We start from the raw sequence: 12068 nt of genomic DNA on the forward strand, positions 1-12068 counted from the left end.
TTTTTTGATTTATTGTAGAGATGAGGTCTCGCTGCCCAGGCGGGTCTCGAACCCGCGGGCTCAGGCAATTCACTCACCTCAGCCTCCCAAAGGCGCGGGATTACAGGCTGAGCCACCGAGCCCGGCTTCACTTTTCTTGAAATTCTTTCATTCACATTAACTTTGCATAGCTGGATGATTACATGTCTTGGGGATGATCTTTTTGCTATGAATCTTCTGGGGGTTCTTTGGGTTTCTTGCATCTGGATGTTTAGAACTCTGGCAAAGCTGGGAAGTTTTCCTCCATTATTCCCTCAAATAGGTTTTCAAACCTGTTGTTTTCTCTTCTCATAGAATACCTCATAGGAATACCTATGATTCTTCAGTTTGGATGTTTTACATAACCCCACATTCTTGAAGACTTTGTCCTGTTCTCTTAATTCTTTCTTTCTTTCTTTTTTTTTTGAGTTGGAGTCTCACTCTGTCACCCAGACTGGAGTGCAGTGGCATGCTCCCGGGCACCGCAGCCTTGACTTGCTGGACCCTGGCGATCCTTCCGCCTCAGCCTTCCGAGGAGCTGGAACTACAGGTGCGTGCTACCATGCCCAGCTAATTTTTTGATTTATTGTAGAGATGAGGTCTCGCCAACTTGCCTAGGCGGGTCTCAAACCTGTGGGCTCAGGCAATCCACTCACTTCAGCCTCCCAAAGCATGAGATTACAGACTGAGCCACTGAGCCTGGCTTCTATGTTCTTTTTTCTTTATTGTTGTCTGGTTAATTCAAAGGCTTTGTCTTCAAGTTCTTAGATCCTTTCTTCTGCTTGTTCTAGTCAACTATTAGAACTTTCCACTGCATTTTGTACTTCCCTAACTGCTTCTTTCATTTACAGAATTTCAGTTTTTTTTTTTTAATAAGGTGTCTATATCTTTGGAGAATTTTTCATCCATGTCCTGAACAGTTTGTTTTAATATCTTTATGTTGGTTTTCAATGGTTTTCAATTTTATCCTGAAGTTTACTGACCAATTTTATCATCAGCCTTTTTTTTTTTGAGTCAGAATCCTGCTCTATTGCCCAGACTGAAGTACAGTGGCAAGCTCACGGCCACCCCAATGTCAGTCTGCTGGACTCAGGCAATCCTTCTGCCTCAGCCTTCCACGTAACTGGAACTACAGGCACATGCTACCACACCTGGCTAATTTTTTTGATTTATTGTAGAGACAAGGTCTCACCAAGTTGCCCAGGCTGTTCTTGAACCTGTGGGCTCAGGCAATTCCCTCACTTCGGCCTCCCAGAGTGCTGGGATTACAGGTTTGAGCCACTGTGCCTAGCTTATCATCAACCTTTTGAATTCTATATCTGGAATTTCAAAAATTTCATTTTGGTTAGAGTTTGTTGCTAAAGAGTTGGTATGGTTTTTTGAGGGTGTTGGAGAGCTTTGTTTTTTCTTATTGTCAGAATTATGTTTCTGGCTCCTCATTTGGGTAGACAATTTCTTCTTATTTGAGGGTTACAGGGGCTGATGTAGGCACTATAGGCTCTCTTTGTGTGGTGAGTTTCTCAGTTGCCAGACGTAGCAACCCTGTGCTGTGTACTTGCACTGGCTCGGGACATCCTGAGTGGTCAGAGTTGTTTGAAAGGTGTTAGCTGGGATGAGGCCTTCCTCAAAGCTGAAGTATTATATCCAATGTGGTTGACTGCACTGTTGACCTCTGGCCAGAAGGCGGTGCTGGTGGGAGAAAGCCAACTATAATGGTGGCTGTAGGGTTTCTCCTTGGTGAATGTTACTCCAAGAGAGTGCTCAGTCAGTCTAGGCCTGATGGTGGGGCTCTGGGGATTTCCCAAGTTTTCTGTCTGTTTTGAGCCTTCTAGGGTAGTGCAGAGGGCAGAAGATGAACCCCGCAAGTGTGCACTCTAAGCTGCTCCAGTGGGGATTAGAAGGAAGTCCCAGACCACTAAGGTAATGCTGTTGTGCACAAGCAGGCACAGAAGCCCACAACCAGTTAATGGTGGTCAAAACTACATCAATTGAGCTAATGTCTTAACCACTATGCTATAATGTCTTCCTTAAAAAAAAAAATTTCCTTAACCTGAACTAGGTGAAATAGATTTATGTTCCTTTTGTCCAAAAGAGTCAGATGACACAGTGCCTTGAAGCTAACGAAAGGCTGCCCTACTATATGCCTCCTGCCCCATGCCAACAAGTTCTCTCACATAACTGTCATTCTCAGGAAAACTGAATAGAAAGAAATAAATTGCTGTATTGTGGAAATTTTGAAATGCGCACATAAAAAATAAGATAGACCAAGCACAGTAGCTCACATCTGCAATCCCAGCACTTTGGAGGTTGAGACAGGAGAATTGCATAAGGGCAGGAGTTTGAGATCAGCCTGAGCAACATAGCAAGATCTTGTTTCTACAAAAAATAAAAAAGTTAGAAGGGCATGGGACTACACCTGTAGTCCCAGCTACTAGGGAGGCTGAGGCAGGAGGATCCCTTGAGCCCAGTAATTCAAGGCTACTGTGAGTTATGATCATGCCACTGCACAGCAGCCTAGATGACACAGCAACATTAACTTAAAAAAAACTCCAAAACAAATAATATATTATAGTCATAAATCCACATCTTTTATTTTTCCTGTTTTTGAATACTTTAATACGGAATAATGATCTAAATACAACTATGAAAGACCAATTTCTTTATCTTTTGACAAATGCTAAAAATGAGCTCTATATAAGGTGCTCTCTTATGTAACAAAACTTTACAGCCTGCTACTTTACGGCTTAACTCAGGGTAGAATTTGGCTTAGAACTACATGGAAAGATAAACAGGTGACACAGCATTTCAAAGACAGAGAAAATCCCCAACAATTTTTGCTGTCTTTTTTTGTTATTTGTTTATTTGTCCTTTTTGACAGGCAAGAATCTGTTACTCCTAGACTTTAGAACTGAGATATCATAATTTTTATGAGTTATTTATACAGGCCTTGCAATTAGTATAATTTCTAAATAAATCAAATCACATGTGGGTAGCACTCATGCAATGCCCAGCCAACCTTAGGACCTAGCAGAATCTTCACTGTGGTAAAAAAAAAGTCACTAGACACAACATTCTAAACTAGATGATAATTCATATGAAATGTAGCCTCTGGTGTTGTAAGGCTATTCAATATTAGCAGAGGTCTGAATAAAACAAACAAAAATTAGCAACATGGTTATCAAATTAACAGCTACTATCTCTTCAGATGAATTCTCAAATTAAAACACGAACACAGGCTCATAATTTATTTTTCATTTAATTATCCAGTTAACATTGATGTTTTATAGAGTTTAGATATATGTTTTATTTCTAGCCCACAAAATGAATGATATATTAAAAATTAGTTTCTGTCATCAAATGCTCTTAAAATTTTAGAATCATCCTGCTATTAAATATTATCAGCTGATCAAATGCAGGTTTTTAGACTGAGTTAAATAATAACAAAATTATCTTCCTTATGAATTAGGGTAGAAGTACAGACTCATATAAACAACCTTACTATCACCTCCTTATTACAACAGGTATGACTTTGTTCTGATGAGTCTTTTTGTTTTTAGCTATATTGCTTAGAATGGTGCTGAAAAGAAAAAACTTTTAAATCATATTTTATGGTTCTCAAACTACTTACAGTAGTGTAACTGTTTTCAAATGAGATCTTATCTGAATCAGAATGAAATGAAATGAAATGAACCCCCATTTGTCCCTAACCACATTTTTAAATTTTTCTGTTTATAAACACTTGGAATTTTATTTTTAAAAAATCACAACATTGTTATAGTTAGAGACCCTTTCGGTTCTCCACAATGACACTGAGTATGCTCACAAGGTGCCCATTGTTAAGTCTTAGTTAAACAACCATCTTTAAAAGAAGGAAAATAAACTCAGCACACTACCATTTAACTTTTAATGTTTCTTCATAAATGGTGAAAAATTCAAAAGTACAGTTAAGAAATAATCATAATGTTGTGGCCAACATTATAAATATGGAATTATACATTTAAAACATTTTCTGAGCCAGGCATGGTGGCTCATGCCTGTAATTCCAGTACTTTGGAAGGCAGAGACAAGAGGATTGCCTGGGCCCAGGGGTTTGAGACCAGCCTGGGCAAATTGGCGAGACCTCGTCTCTACAATAAATCAAAAAATTATCTGGGCATGGTGGTGCATGCTTATAGTTCCAGTTACTTGGATGGTTGAGGTGGAAGGATCCCCTGAGCACAGCAGGTCGAGGCTATGGTGGCCCTGAGCATGCCACTGCACTCCAGTCTGTGTGATAGAGTGAGACTCCAACTCCAAAAAAAAAAAAATTTCTGTCTTAAAAAATAAATCTGGCCAGGCTCGGTGGCTCAGCCTCTAATCCCGAGGTGAGCGAATTGCCTGAGCCCGCGGGTTCGAGACCCACCTGGGCAGCGAGACTTCATCTCTACAATAAATTAAAAAATCAGCCGGGCATGGTAGCGCATGCCTGTAATTCCGGCTACTCGGAAGGCTGAGGCGGAAGGATCGCCGGAGCCCAGCAGGTTGAGGCTGCGGTGGCTGGGAGCGGCCACTGCACTCCAGTCTGGGTGACAGAGTGAGACTCCAACTCAAAAAAAAAAAAGATAAAAAATTAAAAAATCTGGTAGTCAATGATGTTCTGTGGGTCTCTGAGTCTAGTAGGGCCAGTTTTTGCACTCCTAATGGTGCTTAACTTTATCTGTTTTTCCAGGTCCTCCATGCTCACTTCTTTTTCCTCCCATTTGTTTCATCAAAGGTCCAGTCTCCCCCCAACCTCACCCCAGGGCTACTTCGTCTCCCTCCACCGAAGTTACCTAGGTCCATGCCCTAGCCACTTTGAAAGCTACCTCTGTCTCTACCACAGCCACCTCTGAACATTCCACCGGGACCTCCATGGTCCATGAAGCCATGTGTTCCTCCCTGTATGCCACCAGGCCCACCACTGTCATGATTACCACCTGGGGGGGGAAGGGTGGCAGGAGGAAGCCTTCAGGCTTCAGGACCTTACACTGGTTGCATTCTGTTCTCCATAAGAAGTTCTGGTTTCCACACCCAGATTGGGACACTGCCAGTCCTCTAGAGGGGTTCCCTCAGGAGCCCTGGGGCCCTCTTGGAGGGAAGCCTCCTTGGTCTCCTCCACAGCCTCCCATGTGATCCATGGGTCCACCAGGACTGCCTGGGTCCCCTGAACCTCCACAGAGTGCTGGTGGCATCCCTCTGTTCTCACGTGGTGGCATACCACCCCCACATGCTGTTCATTGGAGGCTTCTTATAAGCAAGAACAAGTTTAAGTTTGTTTCCTTGAAAATGCACTTGGCAGTTGGTGGGTCTTCATAGGACACTGTAGCACCACCTTTGGGCTTTCCTGTTCCCTTGTCTAGGTAGATGTGGTTCATGGTTGCCCAGTTCCTTGCTCATCTTAACCTCACACTGCTTAAAGAAGTCAGCCAGATCATCTACAGTCACATTGTCATTTAATCCTTGAACATAAGTTGCACTGTTGTCAGAGTCTTCATCCGGACCTACAGATGGGCCTAGATCAAGAGCTTCATCTACGGGACCACCAGGCCATTTGAAGCCACCTCACTCTCCTGTGCCCATTCCACCGCATCTTCCTCCCTGCCCACCTCTGCTCATGTCTCCATGATCAAACCCCTCTCTTCCCCTGACCTGGTTATCAGGGCTACACATGTTCCAGTTTTCTTCTAGTCTGGAAAATCCTCTAGACTCCTGCCCATAGACGCCCATGCTACTGGGGTGGTCCTGTTGGAATGAAGTCTGCTGCCCATAGTGCTGCTCTGCTGGCTATATTGATTGGGAGCCCAGCTGTAGGATCCAGTTTGGGGTGGGAGTAACTAGTAGGAGGCAGCTGCCCATAGCTGCTCTGTTGACCATAGCTACTCTGCTGTCCACGGCTATTTGGTTGCCCACAGGCATTCTGTTGAGAGTAACTGCTTTGATCATAACGAGTCGGTTGTGTAGAGGAAGAGCTGGTAAGTGAAAAAGATGGAGCTGCAGTGACTAGACGCATGGGGTAGCTCCCAGGTATGTGGGGATAACTGCAGTTGCTGTCTGACCCTAGGCTGGGCTGGTTGTAGCCCCCTGTGCTCGACTGAGGTTGATTAGTCTCAGTAGGCTTGTTATCATCCTGTGGTCTTATAGGTGTGGCTCCTGGCTATTGTCCATAGGCTGGATAAGCAGCCGGATGCCATATGCAGACTGAGCTGCACAGGAGGCCTGGGTGGTAGTGACTGTAACAGTGGTGGTCTCATAAGCACTGGTGCTGTAGCCCTAGACAGGTTGGCTGTACAACTGGGCAGCAGCTGGAGTAGTGTAACCAGAGGAAGGCTGTCCACAAGAAGTTGCATGGGCTGTCTGCCCATAGCTTGCAGTGGTCTGAGCCTGGGTATAGCTGACTGGTGCTTAACTTTATCTATTTTTCCAGGTCCTGAAGTTGCAGTGGGCTGTCCGTAGGCTCCACAGGTTTGCTGTCCATATGCCTGGGTGGTCTGTGCATAACCTTGAGCAGGCTGGGCAGTGTAAGCACTGGAGCCCTACTGGGTTCCAGCTTGGCTGTAGATACTATACTCTGTGGACGTCATTTTCTCTCCACTCCCACATTTTGTTTTGTGGCTCATGTCAGATGTGAAACCTGTAGCTTATTCAGAAGTCCTCACGTGAAGAAAGTCAGGCCCAAGGAAAGCGAAAAAACTGCAGAATGGGCCTGACATGAGCTTGGAAGTGAGCCCCTGAACTTATGATGGAATGATGACACCTTTTCATCATTCAAATGAAAGGTGCCGATTAAGCAGCCTGTTACAGAGACCTCTCGGAAATATTAAGTCAGGGTCAGTATCTCAAATGCACAGAAGCGCGGGGGACGTTATTTACTTTTTTAGTTTTTGATGTTTGACTTTAGAAGCAGAAGCATATGCTAAATTTTTGTTTTGGGAATCACCTCAAAAGATCACACGTTAGGTTTAAAATCAAGTTCTGACTCAGTTTTGTACATTTATGTTCCATAAAGAAGAATGATTTTTCCTTTTTTTTTTTTCATAATCAATATTTTTTATTATGGTTTTGTGGGGTACAGTTAAGGGTTAGGTGTACAATGACGTTTCATTCAGGCACCCTGTTGATAAGAGGTGTTTCCCCATCCCCAGACAGATATTTGCGACTGTTAATCCCATCTCCCTCCCCCCAGAAGAATGATTTTTAAAGCAGTATTTAGAAAGAGATTGGAGTGAAAATGGTACCTTATCTATATAAATACAACATATTGCTTTGTATTACTGTTTAGGAGCCTTGTTCCTGAATTAGGGGCATTTTTAAGTTAGTTTTTTTGGTTTTTAATTGAAATACAATGTCCCACGCCATGTTAATAGAAGTTGATAAGTTTTCATTTTCAGTCACCACAAAGAAGGAATAGTAAGTTATTCTTATACCTATAGCTATGAGACAATAAAGTCATCCTCCTAGATGTAGTGCTGATCACTTGCCTAAATATTACACGTTGCTTCTCATTTGCTCACTTTATGTGTTGTGTTGTGATGTGCTATCTTAAAGGAACGTTTACTCTGAATTTACTTCCTGTACATGTCAGCCACTACACCATCTGACACCACTTAAGCTTTGGTTTTCATTATGCAAATACCTGTTAGGTCAGACCTTACCCTGGGCAGGCACAGTAGCTTTTTAAGTTATTTCAAAATTTCATGTCTGTTAATTTCCTCTTCCCTGAAAAATCTGTTTTCTAACATATGGGTCGCAAGTTGTTATTTGAGTTCATGACTAATTGGTAGTCAATATGAAGACAAAACAAAACAAAACTTTAATAACTAGACTACATAGAAAACAAAAGAAAAAAGTTTACATCTGAGCACTTTGCAGCAAGGGGAAATCATTACTTTGTCACATCTGGACAGTCTAAGCTAGCCAAATTGAAGTGGGAATTTCCTGCCAGATGTTAGTTCTTTGAGTAACCTGTGAACATCTAAGCAAGGGTATATGAGTCCTCGTTTGGTAGAGCTATACCCACTGTGGAGGCTTGTTCCTAATAGGTAACAGACATTTTATATGTACCACCACTAGTTAGGAGGTTATGCAGACTATGTAAAGCTAATACTCTTTGCTCCTTTTACATGCAAAAACATGGAAGGCCTAATTCTGAAGGTACAACAGTAGTCTCACAGATATTAGATCAAGAGTGAACACTGCACTGAAATGACTTCCCAAATGCAGATGACAAAAAAGTTGTTTCATTAATAAAAAGAAGTTAAGACTGAGCCACCACAGATTTCCAGATAACTTGGATACGGTTATTGTATAAAGTCAGTGAAGACCAAAATTTGTCTCCAAATATGAAAGAATATAGAGAACCTGAAATGGCATGAAAAATACCAAGTATTTATATCAACTTCCTGGTTCAGATGCACATGGGAATTAGAAAGTGAAATTTTCATTCAGAAGAGCTGTGCACAAAAGGTAGAAATGCTTTATTCAATTGAAACAAGTAACATTTTTAAGGGGGGAAAAAGACTTTCTACATGATCTCACCATTTTTGTCATCCTCTGAAAGGAAAAATATTGACATTTACCAGACTGTTTGCTCCAGCTTTCTGATCTCCTGCAGTTTATTTTTATAACAACCTTATCGATAGGTCTCTTACCCAGCTCTCTAGGTTTAACTGAGTTGAGTCGATTTGTTACCACAGCTTCAAGTAGCTGTTACAGAACAAGCAAGACATCCTAATAAAGCTGTAAACGTGTTTACTCAAACAGAGTATTGATTTTACTTGGAGAGGGAGAAGCTGGTGCTTAGCACAGTGTCAGGGTGGATGAATTTCACCGCAGTTTTTCATTGTCATCTGTCATGGTTGTGAAACACTAAGTAAAGCCATCAGAGGATAATTAGAAGTACCAGAAATGTAGCCCCTTAAATCAGTTAACCACTTGGGAGTATTGTAGCTTAATTAGCTTTTATTAAAACTTTCCTCTAGTACTAATAGCCAAGCACTTTTAACGATGTTTTCACGTAGACCAAGATTTCAAGGTTGTGACTTGCTAAATATATGGCTAAGGGTTTTTCAGATTTTTTCCTACTCTAATAATCAGGTTACTACTAGAATACAATTAGAGCCAAAACCAATGTAAAGAGACAGGGATCCGTATTCATATCAGCAAAAGAAATGCATGATTTTTTGAAAAATCAACTTTAAGGAAGTAATAAAGCAATTATAAAATGCTTTAAAACATGTCTTTGTAGAAAAAATAAGCAGTTAGCATCTTTATCACACTTAAAGATTTTTGTAGCACAGTATGACCTAGACACATAAAACTGTCAATGCCATATTTGTGTCTGAATACTTTGATTAAAGAAAATTCTAGAGTATCCTGGCTTGCTCTAAGTTAGTCATCACCTTAACAATATCATCACCTTAACAATAAAAATTGGGCCGGGCATGGTGGCTCATGCCTGTAATTCCAACACTTTGGGAGGATTGCCTGAGTCCATGGGTTCGAGACCAGCCTGGGCAACTTGGTGAGACCTTATCTCTACAATAAATCAAAAAATTAGCTGGGTGTGGTGGCTTGTGCCTGTAGTTCCAGCTACTTGGAAGGCTGAAGCGGAAGGGTAACCTGAGTCCAGCAGGTCGAGGCTGCGGTGGCCACGAGCATGCCACTGCACTCCAGCCTGGGCTACAGAGTGAGACTACAATTCAAAAAACAAAACAAAAAAACCCCAAACAAACAATACAGATTGATGCATAGCATGCAAAAGAGTTGGAATGAGGAGTTGTCTACTTTCTAGAGAAACTGCATTAGCTATTGAGTTTGATGAAAGGTACTCAAGTAAACATTCTACCTGCCCTCTTGTAAATGCAGAAAAACATCACCATTGAAAAAAATCACTCACCTAGAATAATGAACAAAAAACTGAGAATTTATTAAAAATCAGTTTGGACTAGGCCTGATGGCTTACACCTATAATCCCAGCATGTGGGAGGCCAAGGTGGGAAGATCACTTGATCCTAGGAGTTTGAGACCAGCCTAGGCAACATAGCAAGATCTTGTCTCTAAAAAAAAAAAAAAAATTAGCCACACATTATGGTGCATGTCTGTAGTCCCAGCTACTTGGGAGGCTGAGGCAGAAGGATCTTCTGAGTCCAGGAAGTCAGGCTGTGGTGAGCCATGATCTTGCCATTGCACTGTAGCCTGGGCGACAGAGTGAGATTCCAACACACACACACAAAATAAAAATAAAGAAGTTTGACCATTATAACCATTATATCTAAAGTGAGTCTTCCCATATCTGCAATAATTTATTTAGTGCTTTACAGCAAACTTCTTATGCTTTCTCGCACTACTGCCTCAGCCTGCCTATTGAAGGCAAATTGTAAAACAATTCAAATATCATTAAAACATATAGAGGAAAAAGTGATTATCTCATCCACTCTCCTCCTAGTATATCCACTGTTAACTGTTTGCTGTGTTTCTTCTTGGCACTTTTATATGCATTTATAAATATACATACAAACACATATAAGGTCATTTTTAACAAAATATAAATGGCATCATTTATATTTTATGTAAAATGTATATATAATAAGTATAATATGATGCCATATTATACTTATTGTTCTGTAACTATTTTATTCCCACTTACCAAGATATCATTCAGGAGGTTTTATATGAAGAAATGAGATATTAGATAAGCTAAAAATTAACAGCATTCAAATCATCACTACTCTTTATTTTAGTGTCATGAAAAAACTAGCCAAATAATTTTGTAGAATTAATAAATAAGTATGGCTGATCAATAAATCCCAGACTTCTGGATTTCACAGAACATTGAAACTTCTCCAAAAGACTTTAGGGATAAATATAGGATTGCCAAATTTTAACTTTGATGGGTAAGAACATTTTTACATATCCACTATTACCAACATTATTCATAAAGAAAGGAAATTTAATTCCACCAAAGTATGAGGGGCAAGATTTAAAATTGATACATTTAGCTTTATGAAAATTTACTGTATTACCCCTATCTTTTTACATTTTGATATTGACTGACAAAGACTGTGTTATGTTATAGTCCAGCATCAGTCCACAGACTAGTATTTATAAAATCACATGGGCTATTTCTCTTCATTTGGAGGGGAAGATAACATAATGTAGTAATGAAAGAAAGTATAGCAAAATGGTTAAGGGTAAGAATTTTGGGGTCATATTATGAGTTTGAATCAAGTTTTGAGCTTTCAGTGTGCGTTTGGGTAAATTATGTAATCTCTTCAAACTTCAAGATCAGAAGAACTGTCCAGCTGAATAAAGGCCCAGCTGCCAACACACAGATTTGTGAAGCTAAGTAGATGAATTATTTTAGATCACTAAGTTTTGGAGGTGGTTAAGTTATGCAGCAAAAGCTAATTGATACATGTTGTATGATTCAGACAGATAAGATAGGTAAAAATTACCAGATCCATGAAATAGCAGCTGGGACTATTATATGAGTCAAATTATTTCCAATTGGCTCACTAATATTCAAGGTCAGGAAACTGACGCACATATATTTTGTTAAGTCACAATCTAAGGAAATGAACTTCAGAAATTTTACACATATTTCCTCTGGACCTCTGCCACTAAATAAAAATTTTCACATCAACATCATTTACTTGGAATAAACATTTCTCAATAATCTTCAAATACAGAAAACTTAAGGTTCACATTTGAGCTTTGGAGTCTGATAGCCTACATGTGGTCTCTGCTTCTCCACAGCCCTAGAAGACAAAGTCCTTTGAATTCCATTATCTATTTACAATTGCTTCTAGATGTAGACCATTCATAATATATTAGATCTTTGAGGAAACATTCATGTTTATGAGAAACTGCAGACTTCACCCTAATATCATCCTGTATTTCATATGAATCAAAGTGATTTAAAAACAAAAAATCATGTCTCTTTACCTCTTTTAACTAACAAAGCCTCAAATAATCATAGCCAGGGTTTGTGAAATTTGGTGTTGGTCCAACTTCAGCTTATCTAAGACTCTGGC

At 40.3% G+C, this 12068-nt stretch overlaps 1 protein-coding gene and 1 pseudogene across 1 annotated transcript in view; both read right to left on the reverse strand.

Annotated features, from left to right (window-relative positions):
* The window catches only part of ADK (adenosine kinase), a 320748-nt gene that overhangs the window by 35721 nt on the left and 272959 nt on the right, over positions 1-12068 (reverse strand). The gene's annotated exons all lie outside the window — the stretch shown is intronic.
* LOC103265225 lies at positions 4671-6617 on the reverse strand (annotated as a pseudogene).

This window comes from Carlito syrichta, unplaced genomic scaffold (genome assembly GCF_000164805.1).
Source record: "Carlito syrichta isolate Samal-C Ts95f unplaced genomic scaffold, Tarsius_syrichta-2.0.1 Scaffold305927, whole genome shotgun sequence".
Taxonomy (NCBI): Eukaryota; Metazoa; Chordata; class Mammalia; order Primates; family Tarsiidae; genus Carlito; species Carlito syrichta.